The following is a 14,707-nucleotide window of genomic DNA, read 5'->3' on the forward strand; positions in this document are numbered from 1 at the left end:
TACAAATTTTTCTAAGCTAGACCTCGCATCAGCTTACCACCAGGTCATGCTTCACCCTGCGAGCCACGATTTGACCGCATTTATAACTCACGAAGGCCTCTTTCGTTTTAAACGAGTGTGCTTCGGACTGGCTTCCACGCCTTCTGCATTTCAGAGTATGATGTCCAAAGTCCTGCAAGGATGTAAGGGCGAGCTCTTCTATATAGATGACATTATAGTCTTCGGGCGGGGCCGGCAGGAGCACATAAATAATCTTGCACCAGTACTTAAACGCATTAAAGAGGCAGGACTCAAACTGAAAAGCAAATGTATTTTCGATACGCAGGAACTTTCATTTTTGGGTCACAGGATCACAGCAAGTGGTATTGTTCCGCTGGAGGAAAAGGTTGCTTCCATCAAGGATACACCGGCACCCACCAATGCAGCCAGCCTTCGATCGTTCCTGGGACTGGTCGAATACTACTCTAGGTTCGTTCCCATCAGAGCGGTGCTGGCAGCCGTCTGTGCAACTGCTAACCGTATCGCTGTACTCATGCAGGCATTTTGACACGGTTCCATCGAGCGGCGCAGGACCACCTTACTCAACGCAACACCAACGCTGCATTTCGGAACGTGGACGCAGAGTGGCCGCAGAAGCAATCAGCCAGGAAATTCGCGCCTGCGCGGAAGGTTCACGAAGCCCCTCCAGCAACCCGATAAAAGGAGCCAGCGACTGTGACGGACACATCAGAGCGGTGCTGGCAGCCGTCTGTGCAACTGCTAACCGTATCGCTGTACTCATGCAGGTGGGCATACACACTTTCGTGTGAAAGTTTATTTCATTGAATTTTACGGTTGCTGCACTGCTCTGGGCCCTCTTGTTATTTGTGAACGCGTCTGCGGAAAACTTGTTGAAATGGGGGACGACGAGGCGACGCAACTTGACAACTTTGCTAAGACACTCGCAGATGAGGCTCCCAAAAGCATTAAAGAAGTTCCTAAAGTTCTAGTGGAAATAACTTTTAAATTTATGGAGGCCATTACTGAAATCAAGGTCGCAGTAAACAAGCTGAACTCTTCTAGTGATGCTGTGCAGACTGAAATAGCAGCAGTGAAGGAATCAGTTGGTTTCATGAACACTGCCTTTGAGGACTTCAGAACAGAAGTTAAAACGATGAGGCTAGAACTCACAGAAGTAAAGAAGAACAATCTGGAAATTCAGCAAGAAAACAAGAAGCTGACGAGCGAATTGAAGGAGCTAAAAACACAACTAGTTGAACTGAAGCAATACAGCAGAAGGAACAACATTGAATTGGAAGGTATCCCTGAATCTGATAACGAGAACCTCGGTAGCGTCATGACAAAGATATCTTCCTACCTACAGGTAGAGCTTTCTCCTGAGGAAATTGACGTGATGCACCGTGTTCCAACCAAGGCGAAAGGACCTTCCAATGTAATTGTAAAGTTTAAGTCAAGGTCCCCACGTGACAGAATCTTGCAAGCTGCGAAAAAGAACAGGCTAAATACTTCGGTGCTTGGCTTCCCAGAGAACGATCCTGTTTTTGTCAACGAACATTTGTGCCCGGAAAAAAAGGTTTTGCTCGGCAAAGCTATTGGAAAGAAACGTGACAGAGGCTGGAAGTTCGCATGGGTGTCTGAAGGCAAAATCTTGATGAGAAAAACAGAAAGCTCAAAAGTAATGCACATAACTTGTGAAGATGACCTGGAACAAATTGTTTGATTACCAATGCTCTTGTGTTTTAGTACCTGTTTGCTCTTGCAATGTCTATGGTCATAGAAGAAGATGACCTGTTAAGCAGTGACAAATGTACGTCAATATTTTACTCTAATATCCGCAAGAACCTGAACCTTCTAGTGGCTTCTTTGACGAGATATTCCCAATCTTTTGATATTGTAGCGCTTACAGAAACCTGGCTGCAAAAAGATGAGAATGTTATGTTTCCCGACTATGTTAATGCTATCTCATCCGAGAGAATCAAAAAACCGTGGTGGTGGTGTTGCCTTTTTTGTCAAAAATGGTCTACCTTTCTCGCTTTTGGCGCCAGTCACCCTCAGTCATACAGACATAGAAACACTGTTCATAAAACTGCCACATTCATTCACTGTTGGAGTTATTTACCGCCCACCAAATTCAAGCCTTTCGTCCTTTCTTGATAAACTTGAAGGAATTTTTGAAACGTTTACTACACACTCAGAACGCATAATTATTGTTGGCGATTTCAACATAGATACAAATTCTGAATGCCACAAAGACTACGTGTACCTGTTAACGTCGTACAATTTCCAAAACATGATTAATACACCGACGCGTGTAACTACCTCCTCTTCATCTATTATTGATCACGCATTAACAAATATACCGACTGGGATACGCGCTGAGGTCTACAGTGAACCCAGCTCCGCTCACCTTCCACTTTTTGTTACTGTCGACACTGATATAAAACCAGAGCGTGAGAGCAAGTAGTATGTATCTAAAATAGATTATGCACTACTGCATGAAAATCTATTGGCCGTCGACCCTAGCCTAATATACCATGATGATGTTGATACAGAATTTAGTAACCTAATAGACACGCTTTCTCGAATGGTTACTAAGTGCAGCAGAAATATTAGTGTTCGCTCTTACGAAGTGCCACTATGCCCTTGGATGACTGAGCCAATCCTGGCCGTTCTAAAAGAAAAGGATACATGGTACCCCAAGTGGAGGCAACACAAAGATAACGTTTACTATCTAAACCAATTTAAGAGCCTGCGCAATAGTTCCGTGTCGATGATGAGGGCACGTAAAAAAAGCATATTACACGCGTCTCGTTGAACAGGCTTCCGGCAATACACATAAGGTCTGGAAAATAATAAATGAAGTCGCTGGCAAACCCAGTTTGCGCCGGGTTCTTCCGGAGAGAATAGATCGCAATACTACAGAAATATTCAATTCCTTTTTCACCAATATCGGCCCGTCATTAGCTGCTCAACTTCCTGAATCGCAACAACAATATACTGCATCCAGTCCAGTTCTCAATACTTTTGGAATGTTTGAGATCGAACCCGATGAAATTACATCCATTATTCTCAGCTTACAGGTAATAAATCTACCAGACTGGATGGAATTTACCCACCCTTGCTTAAGAAAAACACTGATATCTTGGTACCCATATTATGAAAACTTTTTAATCATTCATTAAAATGTGCAAAATACCCCTCCGTACTAAAGATTGCCAAAGTTGTCCTGGTATACAAGGATGGAGACCGACCAACCCGTCAAGCTACAGACCCATTTCTGTCCTAAGTGTTATTAATAATACTTACAAAAAGATTCTATCTAACAATATTTGCAAATTTTTAGAAAAGTATAACTTAATCTGTCAACAGCAACATGGATTTCGAAAACACTATTCAACGGCATCTGCAGTCCTAAGTTTGACTCAGTTAATTAATACAGCATTACATTAAAACAAACTGGCCGCCGTTGTATTTGTTGATTTAAAGAAAGCGTTTGATACCGTGGATCACGCTATTATGCTGAACAAGTTAAACCATTATGGATTCCGCGGTGAAGTCTACCGCTTACTTTCCAGTTACATTGAAAACCGTCAAGAAGCTGTAATTATGAATAACATTACATCATGCCTTCAATATTTAAAGACAGGGGTTCCTCAAGGATCTGTTTTAGGGCCCATGTTATTTTCGTTATATTTGAATGACTTGCCGAAGGTCCTAAGTTGCTCGGATATTTTAATGTATGCAGGTGACACTGCGATCATTGTTACAGCTGACAACCATGAGGATCTAGAAGCAAAAACAAACACTGAATTGAAAAAATTTCAAGCTGGTTTTTTACCAACAAGCTAACAATTAATTCAAGCAAAACCAAATATATAGTATTTAGCTCAAGAGGAAAAGTCATCCATAGCAACCAAATTAACATTTTTATTAATGGCCACTCACTTGAACGAACACACTTATTTAAGTATCTCGGAGTCATTCTAGATGAACATCTTCACTGGAAAAACCAGATTAACGCCGTCTGTTCGAAGCTGGCCTCAGGCTCTTACGCCTTACTACAGGCCCGCGATTGTCTTCACACACAAACACTGCGTACCCTTTATTTTGCACTTATTAATAGTCATTTAACATACTGTATAGAATCATGGGGTTTGACATACAATACTTACCTTGATCCTATACGGCGATTACAAAAACGGGCTATCCGAATTGTAACGCAAAGCAAGTATACCGAGCCAAGTAAACCACTTTTCCAGTTATTAAATATCCTTCCTTTTGACCTTTTGCGCTTTTTAAAGATAGCGGTGTGTGTAAACAACATAGTCAAAAAATTCAGGGGGCACTTTAACTGTCTAAAGTGCGTAGAGGCGAAAGCGTTTTCCGCACCACTTTGACTACTTCTGTGGCACTGGTGGCGTCGCATCTAATTGAGTACTAATTACTAAGTGATGACAAATCACTAATTAATGGTTAATTACTGATTAATGCCTCAATACTAATTAACTGCTAATTAAGCTTAAGCTTAAGCTTCGCCGTTAGGAGTGGAACGCGACAGCGTGTTGTAGCGCTGCCAGGGAGTCGACGTAACGCCACCACCCGATCGGCGCGATGCCTTGCCATTTGAACGCAACGGTTTTTGAGGAAAGCAAATGGCGCAGTAATTCTCTGTCATCTCGGTGGACACCTGAACCGCACTGTAGAGGAAGGGAGGAAGTGGGAGTGAAAGAAGAAAGACAAAGATGGCCCGTAATGAAGAAAATGAAAATTGTATTTGAGGAAAGAAAATTACGCAGTAACTGTCTCACATATCTCGGTGGACACCCGCCAAAATTCAAAGGTGGGGGGTGCACTTTTTTGACCTAAAGTGCGGTCACTGATGTGTGGTTAAGATGTTAAGCTTCGCCTCTAAGATGGAAACGCGATAGCTTCTTGCAACGCTGCCAGGGAGTCCATAGAACGCCATCGCCCATTCGGTTCTACGCCTCGCTCGTCGGTAAATTGGTTTTTGAGGAAAGGAAATGTATTTGCCTCTCATATCTCGGTGGACACCTAAACTTCGCCGGAAGGGAAGGGACGAGGATGGGAGTGAACGAAGACACTGTATTGACAAGACGCGCCTTTGTCCATTCCATACCATCGAGCTGGCATGGCGGAGTCATTCTGCTTCCGGCAGCCGAGCTGAACGGATCGCAGGGTCATGGGCTCCAGCGGAGCGGCGATAGCGGCCTTTGACGGCCGCGGAAACAGGATCGATGACTGCGGTGATAAGGATTACCAGATTATTTTGCCGACACTGCTAACAGGACGTGTTGTTTTCAACACCGTTTTTCTTCACGGCGACGTGCGAGCGAGGCCGTTCCGGGTCGAGGATTTCCGTGACGCCCTGGCCGAGACCGGTACGCTCCCCGACGTTGTCGCGTTGGGGGCGTACAAAATCAACCACGTGTGGGCGGTTACCCTGCGGAACACGGAGGCAGCAAAGAAGTTGCTCGCCTTCAACGAGCTGCAAGTTAAACGCCGCTGCCTCAATATCGACCCGGAAGACCAGCAGGTAAAGCTGCGGCTACACTGGATGCTTCACGGTGTGGCCGACGACGACATCTGGACGGCAATCGCGGCGTTTGGCAAAGTGACCGACGTTACGCGTGAGCGGTGGCGGATACAAGGCGTCAATGACAAGAGCTCAACGACAAGAACGGTCCTACTGAAGTTGAAGCCCGGCTTGAAAGTGGATGACCTGCCACACCAGGTACGTGTCGCCGGAGAGTTGGCTCTTGTCGTAGCGCCTGGGCGTCCAATGCAGTGCTTGCGCTGCCATGGTACAGGCCACGTGCGGCGTGAATGCAAGGTTCCCCGCTGTACGAAATGCCGGCGGTACGGCCACGCGGATAATGAGTGTGCCCGCACTTACGCGGTGGCTACGGGCGGGGCGTCGAAAGACGACTCTGCGGAACTCCTGATGGACGTAGTCGAGGCCGAAGAATCTGCGAAAGGCATAGAGGAACCCGAAAATCAAGCAGGATCGACGGGCTCTTCGGGACCCTCCAGCAGCGATGCCGGACGCAAGCCTGAAGGGGCAGAACCTACTAGAAAGGAGACGGAGGCGTCGAGCGGTGAAGTAAGCGTGCCAGCGCTCCAAGAAACCGAGCCAGCGACTCTGACCGAGGAGAACCTTGACCAGAGCGGCGCCCGCACGACCGGCGTCCCTGCCCCAGCGAAGCGGCCACACGCCCAGACCGGAACCGAAGACGACAAGGCGGAAGCCCCCAGCGTCGAAGAGCCGCCGGCAAAAACGACCCAAGGACGGCGGTCGTCCATCCGGCCACGACCAAATGTGTCGACGGAGAGGAGAGCCCTTGACAAGCCGCCCCCGCTGCCAGGCCTGGCACCAGCACCGGATGGCTCTGGTGTCAATGATGTCGTCTAGCCAAGCGCTACACGTGAAGGGTAAGCACCATGTTCCCGGCCACTTTCTTCTGCATGAAAATGGCTCATGCGTTCCCCATGAAAGTCGGTACACTTAATGTCAGGGGACTGGCAAGTAAGAAGAAGCAGAGCCAGGTGTACCGCCTTTTAACTGAGCACGACACCGACGTCCTGGCAGTGCAGGAAACGAAAATTGACGGGAAAGAGGAGACCGGGAGCATGGTGCGACGTTTCACGTCAAGGTTTTTTGCAGTTGTCGCCCACGCTGTAGGAACGTCTGCGGGTTGTGTCATCTTTGTAAAGAATGTACCGGGACTTGAGGTTCAGGCATATACGGCGTGTCCTTCAGGTCGATTTGTTTTGGTTGACCTCCTGTACGACAAAACATATTGGCGCATCATTTGTGTGTACGCCCCAAATGCGGTGGATGAGAGGACAGCGTTTTTTCAACGCGTACAAAAGCACTTCAGTTGTGAGAAATGCCTGATCGTCATGGGTGACTTCAATTGCGTCCTGAGAGGCTGTGACAAAACCAGTGCAAGGGCATTTAGGGACAGAAGCACTGAAGTACTCTCAGAAATTATAGACACGTGCAACCTCGATGATGTGGCCGAATGTTTAGAGGGCGAGCGTTGTGTGAGACTCACACATTTTCAACGGTCAAGCCATGCGCGGCTAGATCGCATTTATGTGTCACCGAACGTTATTTCAAAATGCAGTTGCTACAATGCAGTACCGGTATCATTTTCGGATCATTGTTTAGTGCAGTGTGGGATAGGGACAAAAAACGAGGAAATCAGCTTTCTTGGGAGATGTGGAAATTAAATAATAAGCTCATTACAGACGACATCTTTAGCAGGAAAGTAAACGAAGAAATCAGTAAATTAAAGCCGAGCGGGGACTGAAAGTATGGCAGCAGTGGGAACTTTGCAAACAACAAATAAAAATAGCAGCAGTCGAAAGGTCAAGCTGCATACGACAAGAGGAGAAGCGTGAGGAGGACAATTTAAGATCTTTACTAGCTAGACTTCTCGAAAGAGAAAGCGAAGAGACTGGCAAATGGATGGATGACATTAGGAAAATAAAAAATAAGATTGAACTCTTTGAAGAAGAACGCTATCGTGGCGCACTGGTGCGGGCTAGGGCGCAAGATATAGCTGATGGGGAGACACCTTCAAAACGAGCGCTAGGAATGGAAAAAACGCATGCTCAACGAAACCACATTGAACAGATTGAATGGGGCGGGGCGTTATCTGGAGAAAGCGGGCATATCCAGCAGGCATTTCTTGAATATTATCAGGCGCTGTTTGCAAAGCAAGAAGTGGATGTGAGCGCATTCAAGGAAAAGTTTCTTGGCGCTTTGCCGCGATTAGATGACGAACAGAAAGAAAGGCTGGAGCTGTCGATAACTGCGTCGGAGGTCGAGCAAGCGATAGAAAATTTGAACCTGGGAAAATCTCCTGGACCTGATGGGTTAAGCGCCGCTTTTTACAAAGCATATAAACACGAAATAGTGCCAGTACTGATAGCAGTTTTTAAAGAAGCCTACAAAGAAAATGAATTGCCCCCGTCTTATGGTAAATTCCATACAGTGCTAATCCCTAAATCCGATGACGCAGAAAAGTTAAAGCAGGTCACAGCATATCGTCCTATCGCCCTCACAAACGTAGATTATAAAGTTTTCATGAAGATTTTAGCCCGTAGACTACAGTCAGTAATTCAGGATATAGTCGGTCCCCACCAGACGTGTGGGATCAAGGGACGCTCTATTGTTTCCAATATTCATAGAGCGAGGTGTGTGCTGGAATGTTGTGATAACACAAATAGCTGTGTAGCCATCCTTCAGCTAGATCTTGAGAAGGCATTCGATTGTGCTTCGCACGATATCCTGTTCTGCATACTCGACCATGTGAATGTAGGGTCCATTATTTGCGAGGGAGTGGCCTTGGCGTACCGGAGCTGCACGACAAGATTAATTGTAAATAAGAGTTTGGGGGCCCCCATTAGCCTGCAGCGTTCGGTGCGCCAGGGTTGTCCCCTCAGCCCTCTTCTATTCTGCATTTACATTGAAGCGTTGTTTGAATATCATGGAAAGGGAAAAAATTCGAGGCTTCCAGCTACAGGCGGCAGAAGTTAAGCTGCTGGCTTATGCGGATGATGTCGCGGTGTTCACAGTGAACCGGGAAGGTATAACCGAGGCCGTGGCATGCGTAAAAGAATTCACCAAGATCACCGGTAGTAAAGTGAATTGGTCAAAGTCCCTGGGGCTTTGGCACGGTGAATGGCCAACGAAGCCCGGCAATTTTGCAAACGTGTCCTGGGTGACGACCCCAGTAAAGTACTTAGGCGTCCCACTGGACGGTTATCGCGATAGCGATTCGTACTGGAAAGCACAGACGCAAGCCACGCGTGAAAAGGCGGAAAGGTGGAAAGGGCGACACCTTTCAATTTTCGCAAGGGCCACAGTGTGCAATCTGTTTTTTATGTCTACGCTGTGGTACGTGATGCAAGTGTTGCATTGTGCAAGGATGAACGTACAGAGACTGCACCGGATCTTTGCCGTTTTTGTGTGGGCTGCGGACTGGGAACGCTGCAGCCGGACCAATTTGTTTAGGCGGGTGAAGGATGGCGGCCTGAGTCTGGGACACTTATTTCTGCGGCAGATTGTAAGCAGATTTTGTTTTGTGCGCGATGTAAGCGATCCGTTTTTGCGCACTGTGTGCCAATTAAGGCTCGGAAATGCACTGCCGGACTTTGTTGTCACAACCGAAAGTTTCTCGGGACGTATTTTTGGTTACTTTAGAGAGGTTGTCGCGAGTGTTCGATTCCTGTCTGTTCGATTTTCGTATGAATATTTATCTTCTGTTAGCAGGAAGAAGTTGTATAAAGATTTGTGCGATGTAGTTCTTCCACAACCTATGTACAGGGCCTTATACAATGGAGGCCTCGGACGCGACGTACTTAAGCGTGTGAAGGCGATGCAGGTGCCGCCAAGTGCAAAAACTTTTTTCTTTAAATTACATACCGGAACACTACCAGTAAAGGAATTCTTGGAAAGGAAGCAGTTATTTCTACCTTGGGGATCACATTGTTTAATTTGTAAAAGAGGGCAACCCTGCCTCACTGACGACAAGACAGGAATACTATTACTCCGGCGGTAATTAATTATGAACCTTGATGTACAGCCATCATAAACCATTTTCACGCCATCAGTCATGATACATCCTACATTCACATGTTCCAAAAGCACGAACAAAATTTCATGCACAACTTTATCAAACGCCTTATGCAGGTCCAGTTGCATCATGGCGACAGGACCCTCCGTTGCATCACAGCATTCAAGGACACTCCTAGCTACGTGTATGTTAGTAAAAATGGATCTGTCTTTTATGCCACAGGTCTGGTGTGGGCCAACAAGGGTTTTAATTACTGTTTGGAGTCGTCCGGCTAGCACTTTCATATAAATTTTGTAGTCTACGTTAGTTAAGCTTATTGGGCGGTAACACTCAACTGACTGCAACCTACTCGGGTCGTCCGATTTTGGGATCGACACCACGTGGGAAGTTCGAAAAGACGGCGGAGTTAACTTTCTTTCGTAACACTCGCTTATTACGCGCTGCAATGCTATTGCCATTTCTGTTTTCAAAGCCTTGTAAAGTGCGGCACCGAGGCCGTCCGGCCCAGGCGACTTGTTTAAGCTCAGCTGCTGTATTGCAGCTTCGATTTCTGCTGCCGTTATGGGCTCCTCAAGTACGTGCGCCAGGTCACCCTCGACTCTTGGCATTAGCGACAGGAATGCAGTTTTGTAATGTTCAACATCAGGCGTTTTAAGGCTGAACAAGTTTTGGTAATATTCCAGAAACGCCCTTTCAATCATCTCAGATTCGGAAGTTACGTCATTGCGATAACAAATTTCCTTTATCTCTTTCGAAACTGCATACTGTTTTTCGTCGCTGAGCGCCCTTTTTGTGGGCGTCTCCCCAAGCCAAAATCTTTCGCTGCGCGCCCTTATCACAGCACCTCGACATTTCGTTTCATCTATTAGTTCAAGCTTAGTTTTGGTCTCTTATTTCTTGTCTGTACAAACGCGGCTTGACGCCTTCCATGCTGAGCATGAAATCAAGCTCGGTACGAAGTTCCTTTTCTTGCTTTTTTCCTTACGCTTTAAAACACATGCTCTTTCTATAGCGGCCACTTTCACGTCGTATTTAAATTGTTCCCATGTTTGTATAAAGCCTGACTCTTTCTCTAACAAGCTTTTGACTGAGTCTTTTAGTTTCTTGCTAAACTCCTCATCCTCCAACAATGTGTCAATAAATTTCCATCATTCCCAACTAAACTTGACAGTCCTTTTCCTCTCCCCAAGTGTGACCACGACTAAAGAATGATCACTGAAGCTGACGTGCACAGTCTGGTACTGGGAACACAAGGGCGCAACCTCAGAAGAAACAAATTCTGTCCAGCCTTGCGTGACTAACGCCTTGGAAATGCATGTACTGTGCTCGTTCTGAACCTTGCATTATAATGCCAATGTCTTCCAATTCTGCTTCATTAATCATCTCAGACAGCAGCTCGGCCCTCGTGTCCTGCAGGGCTTTGTTCCTTGTTCTATCTTCAGGTCTACACACGCAGTTAAAATCTCCAAGCAATAGTACACGCTTTTCTGTCAGCAGGAAAGGTTGAACACGGCGAAAAAAGGCATCTCGTTCGGGAATTCTATTAGGTGCATATACACACACAGCTCTCCACTCTACACCAGAAAAGAAAAAATCGCATGCTACAATCCGGCCACTTTCACAGGAAAATACACTTCCCACGGCGACTTTGCAGTTTCGAGTTAAAATTAGACACCCTCCCGACTTTCCTTTTGCATGGCACACGCAAACACTGAACTGTGCACGGTAAATTTCAGCCATCGCATCTGTCAACTCTTCGCTTTCAATTTTTGTCTCTTGAACAGCCAACAGATCGATTTCGTTTTCGAACAAGAGACGCTTAAGCTGATTTTGCCTCCTTCGCGCAGAAAGACCTCTCACGTTCAGTGTGGCAATACGCAAGCTAGATATTAGTTGAGACGCCATCTAAATGGTTGGGATTCGCCGCTCTCGAAGTGACATCTGTTTGTAGCTCACCTCATCAAAAATCCTTCCAGTTTGCAAAGACGTACGGCGGTGTCAGCACTGAACCCGATCGAAGACCGGGTTACCCACACAAAGACCCTGCAAGGCACCTCCGCTAAGGCGGAGGGACAGCCGACGAAGTCCTACGATCAGGAGGGACGTTCGGCCTGGGCTTGTAGGCCGCACGTCGAACAGTGGCGTTTGGGAAGAGGTTCCTCATGGTCCGTCCCGTCGCAGCTCGCCGCCTTGTCATCAGCTTCGTCGTGCGTCCTCTTCGCTGGCAAAGTTGACGCCGCGGGCATCTCCGTGTCAATGTCCTTCTCGTCGGTCGGTTCCAAAACCGTCTCAGGTGCACCTACCATAGCATCATCTGCTTTTCCCGCCTCCGCCTCAGTTCTGGTGTCAGGCGCAGATGGTTCTGCTGAGTTGGCAGCCTCATGTTCTGTGGGAAGCGTTGCTTTTTCTGAGGCTATGCTTTTTGGTACTGCGTCTTCCCGACTCTCACGGGTCGCCTCTACCGCGTCGACTTCGTCCATAATATGCTCCTCGGTAGTATCCGTACGACCAGGACCAGCTACGCTAGCATATGTTCGCACGCACTGGGCGTCGTCGTGGCCGAAGCGACGACAGAGCCCGCAACGTGGCACACGGCACCCCCAACGTATGTGGCCGGTGCCGCGGCACCGGAGGCAGAGCGGAGCTCTGCCAGGAACGTCGATGAGTGCGACGTCCTCTCCAGCACGCAGCTGGTGCGGTAAGTCCTCGATGGTACCGCCCACCTTCAGCTTCAATGTCACTGAGCGCGTAGTAAACGACTTGTCGACGCAGCCTTTGACTCTCACTTGTCCCGAGTTATGTCGGTCACTTTTCCAAAAGCCGCCAGAGCTGCCTTCACGTCGTCATCTTGCACGCCGTGTAGCAGCCAGAACAGCTTCAGCCTGACGCCCTGGTTGCGTGGGTCAATGACCACACAGCGGTGGTCCTTGACGTTGAACGCCTCCGCCTGTAGCATTTTGTTTTTTCCTTCTTCATTGCAGAATGTCACGGCCCAAACATGATCCATCTGATATGCCCCGAGGACAACCACTTTCGGCAGCAATGACACGCTCAAGAGCGTCACGAAAGTTTTCAACACGGTATGGCCTGGCTTGGACGGCGCCATGCAAAAAAAAATTGGACGCTTATCAAGGTTAAGCCCAGTGGATGCGAAGCATGTCCTTAGCGTTTGGAGGCATCTTGACCGCATACACGCCCGGCGCAAAGACGCTGGCGCGGTTGCGGGCACAGAGACTGACGCGACGGCGGGCGCGCGCCGCCTCATCCCTGGCGTGACGTCACATATCACGTGATGCAGCGATGGTGGCGCCGCCGCCGCGTCGCGCGCGACGGCGCGAACCGCAGCGTGGAGGCCTCCGCCGGGCGACGTCCGACGGAGCGATATGAGGCCCCACCTGCAGCCGGTGTGACGTCATCACGTGACGTCACATCATGTGATCTCACTTCAAGGTCAATGGTGGCCACCGCCGGGAGGCGACCGACGGCGCGATATGAGGCCCCACCTGCAGCCAGTGTGACGTCATCATAGTGACGTCACATCATGTGATCGCACTTCAAGGTCAATGGTGGCCACCGCCGGGAGGCGACCGACGGCGCGATATGAGGCCCCATCTGCAGCCGGTGTGACGTCATCACGTGACGTCATGTCACGTGACCAACTTTAAAGTCACTTGAAGGTCAATGGTGGCCACCGCCGGGCGTCGCGCGAAGGCCCGAAACCTGCGTTAATATGCTTCGCATAAAAACAGTATGCAAAACAGTCGAACCTGTTGGCAAATGCGGCAAAATCAGCTGGTAGTCCTCGTTCGGTTTGATCGTACTCCTGATACCGCGGCCCGGCAGGGCCGCTGAATCCACTCCTTGGGAGCCCATGATACACACGTCCGTCACGCTCGGTGGCCGGAAGTCGAATCTGAGCTATTTCGGCACGGAGTCACCCCCATTGGCGGCTGTGTGAGTACTCTGCTCAATGTTGAAGCGAAAAGGAAAAAGAAGCATTGCCGAAACACGGGATCGAGCCAGGGACCTTTAGATCTTCATTCTAACGCTCTCCCAACTGAGCTATTTCGGCACGGAATCACCCCCATTGGCGGCTGTGTGGGCACTCTGCTCAGTGCTGGAGCGAAAAGGAAAAAGAAGCATTGCCGAAACCCGGGATCGAACCAGGGACCTTTAGATCTTCAGTCTAACGCTCTCCCAACAGCTATTTCGGCACTGCATCCCCCCCCCCCCCCCATTGGCGGCTGTGTGGGTACTCTGCTCAGTGTTGGAGCGAAAAGGAAAAAGAAGCATTGCCGAAACCCGGGATCGAACCAGGGACCTTTCGATCTTCAGTCTAACGCTCTCCCAACTGAGGTATTTTTTTTCTTTATTGCAGGGCTTTGACATTACAAAACAGAACAATGACAATATGTACAGAGGGCAAAATGCATATCTAGAACGGCCGAACTGCGTGCTCCGGGCCGCTCGGAGCTGCGTGCGCGACGTCTAGCGATATAACGCCTGGTTCGAAACGACGGAGTGTGGGCATGCGTGGCCAAACTTATAGCGCTGCCCGTCTTTTCGGGTCTCGCAGGTGGCCGCGGCTTTACCTCGTGCTTTTGTCGTTTGTAGCGCTGATTTGCGCTACCGTCTGCGAAACAAATACGTGGCAGAGCGTACACCACTGGCTTCTTTTTTTTTACTTTCTTTTTGTGCAATTGCACAGCTCTGGCGAGGAGCAGTTCACCGCATCACATACGCGCCGGTGTAATGCATCGTCATTGCGGCTACGAGCCTTAGATAAGGAAGCGAGGTTTGCCATTTTGCATTCTTCGGCAAATGACAAAATAGGCATGTGATTATTGAAATCATACTGCGGCCTCAGGTGGGGTTGGCTGTCGTAGCACAAAAAGAAAGTAAAAAAAACAAGCCAGTGGCGTGCGCTCTGCCGCGTATGTCCTTTCGCAGAGGGTAGCGCAAATCATCGCTACTAAAGGCAAAAGCAGGAGGTAAAGGCGCGGCCGCCTGTGAGCCCCGAAAAGACAGGCAGCGCTATCAGTTTGGCCACGCATGCCCACACTCCGTCGTCTCGAACCAAGCGTTATATCGCTAGACGTCGC

General features: G+C 48.5%; 2 non-coding genes across 2 annotated transcripts; both read right to left on the minus strand.

Annotated features, from left to right (window-relative positions):
• Positions 1 to 13,604: 13,604 nt before the first annotated feature.
• TRNAF-GAA (transfer RNA phenylalanine (anticodon GAA)) lies at positions 13,605 to 13,677 on the minus strand. The gene has a single exon. It is a non-coding gene; the product is annotated as a tRNA-Phe (tRNA).
• A 71-nt stretch (positions 13,678 to 13,748) lies between these two features.
• On the minus strand, positions 13,749 to 13,819 carry TRNAF-GAA (transfer RNA phenylalanine (anticodon GAA)). Its single transcript has one exon. It is a non-coding gene; the product is annotated as a tRNA-Phe (tRNA).
• Between the last annotated feature and the right edge of the window lie 888 nt (positions 13,820 to 14,707).

This window comes from Amblyomma mixtum, chromosome 10, assembly GCF_055824585.1.
Source record: "Amblyomma mixtum isolate Tamu chromosome 10, ASM5582458v1, whole genome shotgun sequence".
Lineage (NCBI taxonomy): Eukaryota > Metazoa > Arthropoda > Arachnida > Ixodida > Ixodidae > Amblyomma > Amblyomma mixtum.